The following is a 13,463-nucleotide window of genomic DNA, read 5'->3' on the forward strand; positions in this document are numbered from 1 at the left end:
TGCAGAGAAAATTGTAATGAGCTCCTGACTTCTTACTGATCCTTTCCATAGCTAGTTATTCTACTACCCTAAAATGAAAATGTTAGAATAATCGAGAAAGCTTAGATGATGATAAAAAAGATTTTATTAAAAACAGAATTCCAGCCAATAAATGTGGAGCCAATTGCAGAATATGTACACCCTAATGAATAGTTCATTCATCAATATTTGAAACCATTAGATCAGGGGTTCTTGATCTCAGCATTATTAACAACTGCACTACTACCACATGTCAGGCTCTATCAGATCCCTACCACTAGTCATGGGATCCTTAATGCCAGCGGGCTGGTGGGCTATTGCACTCTAAAATTCTATTTTATAGTCTGCTCCCTCAGATGACCTCTCTTGGATTGAATTCTCTGTGAATAGCATCAGGAGAGAGATTTGTGGAAGATCTTTTTATTGGGGTTAGCTCTCAAGAAGAACACATTTGTGGGAGTGAAAGAAGCAGGACTACACAGAGGGCAAAACTGACCTGCAATGAAGTTTCAGCAAATGTCACTGCCTATCCTTTGGGCACTCTGGAGGTAGGATGGCCCCTTAAAGTTGTTGTGGCAAAGAGACAATGTACCATCATTAACTAGTCACTGGATGTAGATGCCTACAAAGAGGGTGTGAAACCTTGCACAAAGCAGCTTCCTTCTGCTGAGGGCAATTTTCTTCAGCTGCGAACCATCAGTGGCCAACATTTTCAGCTGCTGGGAAATGATTATCTCAGTCCTAAAGGGAGATGTGGGCAGTGTACTGCATTATCTACTACACCTCTGTTAAGTATGATCTAAGTTTTGAACAGAATCAGGTTCAATTTTTTTTGGTATTGGGGGAGGGGAATAGAGGGCATATGACTTCAAGAAAGTTGAAGCATGTAATACCTTGCCCCGCCCTAACAACATTTTGTCTAATGCAGTGGTTCTCTACAGCATCAAATTTGCCCCCACCAGGGGAAATATGGCAGTATCTGGAGATATTTTTGGTTGCCACAACTGGGGAGAAGTTTGAGTGCTACTGGCATCTGGTATGTAGAGGCTAGTGATGCTGTTAACCAACCAACAGTGCATAAAGCAACACTATCCCCAACAAAGACTCATCATGCCCAAAATGTTAATAGTGAAGTGAGAAAGCCAGAAGGCCTCACTGGCAGCATCAAAGAAACTAATCCCTAAAACTGGAAGACAGAAAAATCTGAGCATTAGGTCCAAATCTAAATTAACAGATTCCAGAGAAATTTAAAACCTCGATTCTGGCAATTCCACTAGGCCAGAGTAAGGACCAAGGTTGGAAAAAGAATGGCACCCTGAAAACGGGAAATGGGACATTTGGGCCAATGCATTCAAAAAACCTTGAAACACCAGATTCCCATGACATTTCTGGGCCCACTCCTCCCTATTAAAGGCTAACATTCCCCTCACTTGAAGATGATACAGAGACCTCTGCCTTGCAAGAAAATATTCTCAAATATCAAAATTTACTTCTACCTCTCTTCCTAGCCACCTGACCAATAATTAGGGTCATTTGCAGCACAACACATTATAGTGGGAAGACCAAACTCCTTCAGCCAAGACAGTAAATCAAAAACAACCTTGCATGCTGGAAGGACTGGCAGGGCTGAGAGTCTTCATCATATTTCCATTTAATTCACCAGTCTGACTCTTGAAGAAACCATGTGGCTCCTGGAGGATGACAATGGACTGCTATAAACTCTATCAAATACTACCTCTAAGTGCAGCTGCTGTGACAAATGCGATGTCACCAGAGCACATTAGTGATATCTCAGCTACAAAGTACAAGCCATGGATCTGATCACTGGGTTGTTTTCCATCTTATCAAGACAACAGATCAGAAACAGTTCACATTCACAGGGAAGAGACAACAGAGTCGTCATTTATAGCCCTAAGGCTATATTAAATCTCTCCCTCTGTCTTAGTCTGAAAGGATTTTCACCCTCTGAGTATGCCACAGAACATCACTCTAGTCTATTCTACAGATGGCACCAAGTTAATCAGCCAAGAAGCAGCAAGTGTTTTGGAAGCCATGGTAATATATGTACTTCAGAGGGTGGGAGAAGCATCTCATGAAGATTCAGATCTCATCAGTAAAGACTGTAGGGGTCTAGTGGGCAGAGGCATAATTTAAACAATTCCTTTACTAGGAGCTCCCTCTCCCCTTGCACGTTTATCTTTTCACCACAATTCATGTAGACTTCCAATTACCCCATTCTTTATTTCATGAATGACACCAAAAAGTGCATGTCCAAAACTGAATTCATAACCCTTCCCAGAGACTCTACTCCTCTCCTGTTCTGTATGTCTTGGTGAATGTGTTTACTACCTACCCAACTGCCTACCAGGAACTCTGGGCACAGGTTTTATCTCTCCCTTTATCCCCACATCCAGTTAATCACTGTGTCCTAAACATCTCCCATGTTAGGCTTCTCATGCTCCTCTCTGCTACTACTCTGATTCAGGCCTTCAGTGTCCCTTTCCTGGCCTGACAATGGAGACAAATATTTGAGTGGAAAGAACAATAATTTTGGAAACTTTTTGGTATACTGACTTGGTTTCATTTTCATTTTACCCATTCTCTATGCATATTACTTGGACAAGCAAATTAACCTCTCTAAGCCTCAACTTCTTCATCTGAGATAACAAATAACCACCCCATAAGATTAGTATAAAGAGGGCAACTGGGTGGCTCAGTGGTTGAGCACCTGCCTTTGGCTCAGGTCATGATCCTGGGGTCCTGGAATCGCGTCCCACATCAGGCTCCCTGCAGGGAGCCTGTTTCTCCCTCTGCCTATGTCTCTACCTCTCTCTGTGTCTCATATGAGTAAATAAATAAAATCTTTTATTTAAAAAAGATTGGTATAAGGATAAAATTAAACAAATGTGTAAAGTGCCTGATGCAGAGGAAGAAGTTCATAAATGACAGCAATCTGCAACACTGCTATTAGTAGTCATCATACAAAAGTCTTCCCTGATGATCTCATGACCTTTAATTTTAAGTTTCCAATTTATCTTAATGAAGTGATTATTTCAACAGGTAGATCTGGTTATGGTGCAATATTGCTCCCCTGCCAAAAATTTTTCATTGATTTCTGTATAACAAAATGAAATTCCTTTGTAGCATTAACAAGTTCCTTTGTGATCTGCCCTGTGTTGTCTTTACACATTCCCCACCCTGTGTCACACCCTGACATTCTTCACTCAGACAACACAAATACATTTGTACATCCCTCAATTACCAATACTCTCTTGTCTTAATACCTTTGTGCATGCTAACTCCTCCATCTAAATGTTCACCTGCCCAGCTCCTTCTCATCTCTTATGTTTTAGTTAAAAGCTCTTTCCTCCGTGAAGCCACCACTGAATCCCTCTAGTAGATTTAAACACTACCTAAAGTTCCTACGAATTTACACTGTGCTCCACTCTTGCAAGATCCCATTGTATCCTCTATGACTATAGTCATGTCATTCTCCCCCACTTTACTGTGCAAGCCTTGAGGTCAGAGAGTCTGTCTGATTCATATTTTTACCCCACCCCACACTCCACACCTGGTACCTAGTAAAAGCTGAATGAAGGAATGATGGCCACCATCTTGTGCATAATAAAATACATATTTAATAATATAATCATGATAGAAATCTCAGTCCCAAAATTCAGGAGTGTACAAATAAAACTTTCTTTATTTTGTTATCACTCATCTCAAACATTACTTTTGTGTTCTCATTCCAGTGTTGCATGAAGTTTAATCTTCATTTAATTCAGAGTTTTCTCAGTTAATTCAGGATTTCTTTTCCCACCCTTCCCCTTGGATATATCTAAGTATCTCAGGTTGTAAAGTGTGCCGAAGCACTGGGAAACTGGGAAAGGGAGGACAGAAACCTGGCCCTCAGTCTTTACTTGAGCCCTTTAGCATGAGCTCAGACATCATCATTCCCATCTGGTTTATAGTTGCTGGTCTATACAGGACACAGCTACATTCTCCTTGCCCCACCCATTAGGTCTCCACAGGTTAATGCCTGTCTCTCTCTTTCTCTCTCTCTCTCCCAGCTACTCCCCTACTGTTCTTGGGCATACAGAATATATTCAGATCTTTCACATGCTTTATGGGGTGAAAGGAAATTCTGCAAGCTCTTTCTGCTTAATTATCACACATGGTCCCATCTACTCCACTACTCCCCTACTAAGCAATGTAGGGGAAATTCTATAGTTTTGTTACCACTCCTGGCTCCACTGAGATTATAAGCATGATTACTCTCTGCTCTCTGATCCACCAAATTCATGTAGGGTTCTTAGAATATGTTACTCCCATTTCCAGACTGCACCTGAAGAAGAGTGTGGAAAAGGTCCGTTTTCAGGAACACATACCAGCATTTAATATTCCAGGGCACATCACTGTTTTCCATCAGAGCCCATCATTTCCTCAGAGGTAGAAGAATCATCTAGCCTCATAAAAGAAAAATTATCTCTGACTGACCTTCTGCTCTTCCAAATCTATCATATTTCTCCTTAACTTGATGAGCCATGCCTTTTGGGACTTAGGCTGTTGAAACTCCAGAACACAGGTCCTTATAACTCAAAATAAGCTTTTGAAACTCAACCACCAAGAATCTGATTCTTTTCTTTATTAATTCAACAATTATTTATTAAGTACAAATAGGGACAGTTGCAGGTTCTAGGGACAACTGGAGATATGTCCTTTCCTTAGTGAGATTAGAGTCTGGTGCAATCTTACTTTCCTAAGTGTTTTTAGAACAGCTCTTTTCTAAGGCAATAAACATAGACAATCCTAACTGACTGTAGTGTGGAAGGATGGTTCCCAGGTTACAGAAAGGGGAAGATCGCATGGAGGTTCATTTGTAACTAAATGCGGTCTCACTACAGCATGTAAAACCCTTCATGAACTGCCCCACTTGTAAACTACCTTCTGTTTCCCCACAAATATTCTCTACTCCGGCCTTACATAGTACAGACAATAGCCACAATGGCTCATGCTCTCTTATTCTTTCATGTTCCTACACCTTCTTTCCCAAGCAACCTTCTAAGTAGCTTCAATTGAACCTCTCTAGTAAGTCTTCCATGCCCACTAGGTCATGGGCCCCAAATCGGTGCTACAGCATTTGTGTTTACTCCTTTCACAGCATTTGTCCCAAGGAGTTTGAGCACCTGGTCATTAACCTGTGAACTCCTTGAGAACCAAGGACAGTTTCTTTTACCTCTGTATCTTCATGCCTAGCACCCCATAGATGCTCAAAGAATACTGAATGATATGTAGCTTTTAAAATGTACTTTCCACATAAAAATTCAGCGTAGGTTGAAATTAAAAAGAAAATCATTGCAGTGGGGCAGCCCCGGTGGCGCAGCGGTTTGGCGCTGCCTGCAGCCGGGGGTTTGATCCTGGGGACCCTGGATCGAGTCCCAGGTCATGGACCCTGCTTCTCCCTCTGCCTGTGCCTCTGCCCCCCCCCCCCACCCGTGTCTCCATGAATAAATAAATAAAATCTTTAAAAAAAGAAAAGAAAAGAAAATGATTGCAATGGTTCAGGAAAATGGCCAAATAGAGGTAAGAAAGGGAATCTGTGGGCAGCCCGGATGGCTCAGCGATTTAGTGCTGCCTTCAGCCCAGGGCATGATCCTGGAGTCCCGCGATCGAGTCCCACGGCAGGCTTCCTGCATGGAGCCTGCTTCTCCCTCTGCCTGTCTCTCTGCCTCCCTGCCTCATGAATGAATAAATAAAATCTTTAAAAAAAAAAAAAAAGAAGAAGAAGAAGAAGAAGAATGGGAAGGTGTCTGTTGGAGTACAACTATGACAAAACCAGAGATGATGGATCATCAGGCCAGCAGTAGGATCCCAGGTAAAAGCAAATAACCCATAATGCCTTCTATCTTCCTCAGCCCTCCAGTCTCTCATCAGTGCCCCCAGAAGCCTAGGCAATGCAGTCTGCAGACCTCAAGGTAGACAGAGGAAGCATTAACACTCAGTATGAGGGCACAATGGGTAAGAAATGAATGCCCTTAACTAACTTCCCAGTTGTCAGCCAACATCTTAGTTAATGGCTAAGATTTTATTATGTGTTTCTCTTTATTATTATTATTATTATTATTATTATTATTATTATTATGTGTTTCTCGATAACGATCTGAAGCAAGACCCTTTGAGAAAGCAATATTGGATGGTTGGGGTCAAAGGAGTTAAAGGCATCAAAGAGTAAGAGACAAAAACACATTTTTTTAAATTTAAATTTTAGGTAGTTAAAAGACAGTGCCATATTGTTTCTGGAGTAGAATTCAGTGATTCATCACTTACATAGAATACCCAGTGCTCATCATAACGAGTGCCCTCCTTAATGCCCATCCCCCATCTAGCTTATCCCCCACGCACCTCCCTCCATCACCCCTCAGTTTTTCTCTATTATTAAGAATCTCTTATGATTTGTTTCCCTCTTTCTTTCTTTTTTCTTTTCTCCCTTCCCATCTGTTCACCTGTTTTCTTAAATTCCATATATGAGTGAGATCATATGGTATTTGTCTTTCTCTGACTTATTTTATTTAGCATAACACTCTACCTACATCCATATCATTGCAAGTGGCAAGATCTTATTCTTTTTGATGGCTGAATAATAATCCACTCTGTGTGTGTGTGTTTGTGTGTGTGTGTGTGTATCACGTCTTCCTTATCCACTCATCATCAATGGACATTTGGGTTTTCTGCATAGTTTGACTATTGTTGATAATGCTGCTATAAACACTGGGGTACATGTATCCTTTTGAATCTGTATTTTTGTATCCTTTGGGTAAATACCTAGTAGTGCAATTACTGGGTCATAGGGTAGTTCTATTTTTAACTTTTTTGAGGCACTTCCATATTGTTCTCCAGAGTGGCTGCACCAGTTTGCATTCCCACCAACAGTGCATGAGAGTACCCCTTTCTCTTATTCTTGCCAACACCTGTTGTTTCTTGTGTTGTTAATTTTAGGAGGGTATTATGCTGAGTGAAATGAGTCAATCAGAGAAGGACAAACATTATATGTTCTCATTCATTTGAGGAATATAAATAATAGTGAAAGGGAATAGAAGGGAAGGGAGAAGAAATGGGTAGGAAATATCAGAAAGGGAGACAGAACATAAAGACTCCTAACTCTGGGAAACGAACTAGGGGTGGTGGAAGGGGAGGAGGGCGGGGGGGTGGGGGTGAATGGGTGACGGGCACTAGGGGGGCACTTGACAAGATGAGCACTGGGTGTTATTCTGTATGTTGGCAAATTGAACACCAATAAGAAATAAATTTATTATAAAAAAATTTTTAGCCATCCTGACAGATGTGAGGTGGTATCTCATTGTGATTTTGATTTGTATTTCCCAGATGATGAGTGATGTTCAGCATCTTTTCATGTGTCTGTTAGCCATCTGGATGTCTTTTTTGGAAAAGTGTTTATTCATATCTTGTGCCCATTTCTTAACTGGATTATTTGGTGTTGGGTTTGATAAGTTCTTTGTCAAATATGCTGGATACTAACCCTTTATCAAATATGTTGTTTGCAAATATCTTCTCCCATTCTGTAGGTTGCCTTTTACCTTTTATTGTTTCATTTGCTTTATAGAAGCTATTTATCTTGATGAAGTCCTAATAGTTCATTTTTGCTTTTGTTTTCCTTGTCTTTGGAGATTTATCTAGCAATAAGTTGCTATGACCAAGTAAAAGAGGTTGCTGCCTGTGTTCTCCTCTAAGATTTTGATGGTTTTCCTGTCTCACATTTAGGTCTTTCATCCACTTTGAACTTATCTTTGTGTATGGTGTAAGAAAGTGATCCAGTTTCATTTTTCTGCATGTTGCTTTCCAGGTTTCCCAACACCATTTACTGAAGAGACTATCTTTTTTCCATTGGATATTCTTTCCTGCTTTGTCAAAGATTAGCTGGCCATATAGTTGTGGGTCCATTTCTGGGTTCACTAGAACATGGCATTCAGGGACATACACGAACAGGTCCCTGCCTGTTCCCAGGACTGTCAGTCTTTCAGAGCAGGGACTGTATCTGCCCTGTTCATCTTGTGCCCTGTGGTTGTTGTTTGTTGTTGTTTGGGTTTTTTGTTTTTGTTTTTGTTTTTGCTTTTTTTGGGTTAGGTATTCTGTTCCATTGATCAATGTGTCTGAAAAACTAATTGTTTTAGTCTAGCCCATTGAGAACTAAGAGTTCAATAAAGTGGCTATATATGAAACTATAAAATATATAGAAAAAAGTTAAGAAATGTACAAAACCTATATAAAAAACTGCAGCAATCACATTATAATACAAATGTATCCTTATACAACTCAATATCAAAAATCAACAAATAAACAATCCAATTAAAAAATGAGCAGAGGATCTCAACACACATTTGGTCCAAAGAAGACACACAGATATCCAACAGATACATGAAGAGGCACTCAACATCACATCATCAGGGAAATGCAAATCAAAACCACAGTGAGATATCACCTCACACCTATCAGAATGGCTATTATCAAAAGGATAAGAAATAACAAGTGTTGGGGAGGATAAGGAGAAAAGGGAACTCTGGTGCCCTACTGGTGAGAGAGCAAAACAATGCAACCACTGTGGAAAACAGTATGGAGGTTCCTCAAAAAAAATTAAGAATAGAACTTAATAGAACATACAATCCAGTAATTCCACTACTGGGTAATTACCTGAGCAAAATGAAAACACTAAGTTGAAAAGATATATGCATCCTTATGTTCACCGCACCATTATTTACAATTACTAACATATGGAAGTAAGGGAACCAAGTGTCCACTGTTGGAGTACTGGATAAAGAAGACATGGTATACATATACAATGTAATATTATTCAGCCATGAAAAGGAATGAAATCTTGCCATCTGTGGCAATATGAATGGAGCTAGAGGTTATTATGCTAGGGAGCAAAAATCAGAAAAAGACAAATACTGTATGATTTCACTTATATATTGAATCAAAAAAACCAACAAAATAAAACAAAAAAGAAACAGATTCAATGATACAGAGAATAATCTGGTATTGCCGGAGGTGGGTGGAGTGATGGGTGAAATGGGGGGAGGTGATTAAAAGGTACAAACTTCCAGTTATAAGGTAAATAAGACATGCGGGAATGTAAAGCATAGGGAATATAGTAAATGACATTGTGACAACTTTATATAGTAATAGATGATAGTGGTGATCACTCCATAATGTATATGCTAAATGTTAAATTAATCATTATGTTATACACATGAAAGTGATATAATACTGTATGTTGACTACACTTCAATATAATAATTAAATATGTCAAATTAACATGTTATACATATTAAATTTACACAATATTATATGTCAAATTATGTTTAAAAAAAGAAAGAAAACTATAACTTTTCTGAAGGAATATAAAATAATCAGTAAGTGCTGACTCCATATCATATTCTCCTAGAAGGGCAGACTTCACAGTGTAAAGTGGTCAGCTTCTCCCTAATTAAATTATAATACATTTTATGTAATTCCAATCAAAAGTCCAATAGGATTTGACAAGGAAGTAAATGGAGGGAACACTGGATAAGTTGATTAAGTCTATGTACAGAGTAAATATACAAAAATTGCCAACAACATTCTGAAGGTAAAAAAGACAGTTATTAAAATAGTCATGACTGCAATACAAAGAGATCAGAGGAACAGAATAGCGAGTTTAAGACAAAATCCAAACATAAGAGGAGGCTTAGTCTAAGACAGCACTGTCATTTTGACAGATGGGAAATTAAAAGATACATACACTTACAATAGGGTGAAGCAAGTCCCATTGTGACAAGAAGCTCTAAAGGAAACAACAGTTTTGTTTTTAAAAAATCAAACATTTTTGTTCCTCAAAAAAGTTAAAAATAGATCTGCCCTACAACCCAGCAATTGCACTACTGGATATTTACCCCGAAGATACAGATGTAGTGAAACCCCAGGACACCTGCACTCCAAAGTTCATAGCAGCAATGTCCACAATAGCCAAATTGTGGAAGGAGCCTCAATGTCCCTTGACAGATGAATGGATAAAGAAGATGTGGTCTGTGTATACAATGGAATATCACTCCGCCATCAGAAAGGATGAATACCCACTATTTGCTTCAATATGGATGGAATTGGAGGGTATTATGCTGAGTGAAGTAAATCAATCAGAGAAGAACAATCATCATATGGTTTCACTCATATTTGGAATATAGAAATAGTGAAAGGAATTATAAGAGAAAAGAGGGGAACTGAGTGGGAAAATTAGAGGGAGACAAACCATGAGAGACTCCTAACTCTGGTAAATGAACAAAGGGTTGCAGAAAGGGAAGTGGGTGGGCAGATTGGGATAACTGGGTGATGGGCACTGAGGAGGGCACTTGGTGGAATGAGCAGTAGGAGTTATACTATATGTTGGCAAATCGAACTTTAATAAAAGTAAATGAAAAAAAAATCAAACATTTCTACATAGAAAATGATGACAGATGACACCAGGGGAAGAAACATTTATAATACACTTAAGAGACAAAGAGTTACATTTATACCACATAAAGAGCCACTACAAACCAGTAATAAGACTTATAGCTTAATTTTTATTTTTTAAAAGATTTTATTTATTTATTTGCAAGAGAGGGAGAGAGTGAGGGAGAGAGCAGGCATAAGCAAGGGGAGTGGCAGAGGGAGAAGGAGAAACAGATTCCCCGTTGAGCAGGGAGCCCAATGTGGGGCTCCATCCCAGGCTCCATCTGAGCTGAAAGTAGATGCTTAACCAACTGAGCCTCCCAGGAGCCTCAGTAGCTTAATTTTAAAAGTAAATTATATTCAGCAATTCACTGGAGAAATATAAATGGTGATAAACAAAACTAAAAATGAAAGAACCTCAATTTCAAAAATATTTTTTGAAATGTCAATTATAATGAGACCATTTTTTTGCCTGGTAATGTTATAAAACTTTTACAAATGAAAATATATATAGTGCTTACAGTATAGAGAAAAGACACTCTCCAATGGTGTTGGTGGGAATGTAACTTGTATAGATTTTTATATTATTTTATTTTTAAGGATTCTATTTATTTACTGGAGAGAGAGAGAGCACAGGAGCACAGAGAGGGGAAGAGAGACAAGCCGACTGCCTGCTGAGGTCTCATTGAAGATCCTGACCTGAGCTGAAGTCAGATGCTTAACCAACTCAGCAGCCCAGGCTCCCCTTGTACAGCTTTTTAGAGCCCAATTTGACAATGCATATTGAAAGTCATAGCACATAGCTTAGGACTAGCCTTTCCAATTCTACTTTTCTATCCTAGAGAAAACCTACCAGAAGTGCACAGACATGTATACAAATATAGTCTTACAGCATTTAAAAAAAAAAAAAGCAAACAAACCTAAATTCTGGGAACAAAAAACATGTCCCTTGGAGAAACAAATGAAGCAATGTGATGATAGTCCCTGCACAGAGCCATCAAAACGAAAGAGATATGTCTGTGTTATGGAGTGAGGGAGGTGTCCTTAGTGTTCTGTGTTGAATCATTTATTCAACACACTTTTTAAAAAATTTTTATTTATTTATTTATGATAGTCACACACACACACACACAGAGAGAGAGAGAGAGAGGCAGAGACACAGGCAGAGGGAGAAGCAGGCCCCATGCCGGGAGCCCGACGTGGGACTCGATACCGGGTCTCCAGGATCGCGCCCTGGGCCAAAGGCAGGTGCCAAACCGCTGTGCCACCCAGGGATCCCCTCAACACACTTTTATTAAGCACCAGAATAAAAGTCAACATGGATCTAATTGGAAAAATACACAAACAGGAACAAAAAAAGACTAGGAAATAATTACAGTAGATACTGTAAAGGAAACAGTAGAAAATAGTGGGTGTAATCCCTGATTCATCTCTTTTCCACGCACCCAACACCCAATCAGCCAACCTGAAAATTCTTACTACCAACATGTAGATCAAATTTTTCCACTTCCCTCCAATTCCCCTGCTATGATGCTTTTCAGTGGCTTTGTTAGTGGCTTCTAAAGCCCTCGGCCCAGCTCAGAGAGCCCTATGTGATCCCAGCTCCGTCAACCTCCCCAGCATCCTCCCACCATCCTCCGCCACACTCGCTCCTTCCCTGTGCTATGTGCCAAGCTTGCTCTGGCTTAAAGCCAGGCACCTGCCCAGTGACTATCAACACGGACCGAGCAAAGAGTCATCCCCAGTGGCAACTTTGGAAATGTAGGTGGGACACATCTGGCAGCCTGAAAGGATTGCAACCTCAAATTGAATCAAAGAATATAAAAACAGGGAATTTCATGCATGCGCTCTCAGAAGGAGCCTAAGACCCGGAGAGACTGATTCCCATAAATGCCTGATTTTTGAGAAACTGGCACTTATCTCCTGACCAATGATCATCTGCCGAGAATCTCTACCCATTCTCAAGCCAATGAATTTACTTCGACTCTGGCTGGACTTCACCCTCTTTGGGCTCCCTGCCCATAAATAAAGCCCGACTAAAGCTCTCAAGAGACTGGAGCTTGGTTTAGCACGTGTCTGCCAATAGCAGTTCCTCTGCTACTTGGGACTTAACTGAATTTCTGCTAACTAGAGTTTGCCTCAGTTTACCTCTTTATTTAGGTTGACAGTTGTCTCAGTAATGAGGAAACATCCTGGTGCTTAAGCACTTAAAACTGTTATGCATATTGCTAATGTGTGTGATAATCCCACACAACAATGCATTGTTTTATCCAAAATAACATGAACAGGCTGTCTTCTCTGCCTGGAACCTCCTTAGCTTAATCTTTGTATCCCTGGCTCTGCTACTTGACATATATATAAAGTAATGTCTATGCCCAAAGTGGAGCTCAAACTCACAAGCCTGAGATCAAGAGTTACATGCTCTTCTGACTGTGGCTCTTGTCATTTTAAATGACACCCCCTCAGAGAAGCCTCCCCTCTGATGTAGTTAGCTAGTCTCTCATCTTAATGCCCTATTTTAATTCTCTATCTAGCATTTATCATTATCTGAGAATTTATTTGCTTTTTAAAAAAATTTTCTGCACTACCACCATCATTCCTGCCCTTAAGATGTAAAATTAAAGGAGCAAGGAAGGACACCTGGGTAGCTCAGCAACTGAGCTTCTGCCTTTGGCTCAGGTTGTGATACTGGGGTCCTGGGATGGAATCCCGCAAGGGGGTCCCTGTAGGGGGCCTGCTTCTCCCTCTGCCTATGTCTCTGCCTCTCAGTATCTCTCATGAATGAATAAATAAAATCTTTTTAAAAAAATAAAGAAACATAGGAACAAGGAACTTATCTGTCTTGTTCACCACTGCATCCCCTAAGCAAAGCTTGGCACCCAGTCGGTGCTTAATAAATATTTCAAGCCCGGTCTTGAATCCTATCTCTGCTACCCTATGACCTTGGGAATGTTACTTAATCT

This window comes from Canis lupus, chromosome 7, assembly GCF_003254725.2.
Source record: "Canis lupus dingo isolate Sandy chromosome 7, ASM325472v2, whole genome shotgun sequence".
NCBI classification, from domain to species: Eukaryota; Metazoa; Chordata; class Mammalia; order Carnivora; family Canidae; genus Canis; species Canis lupus.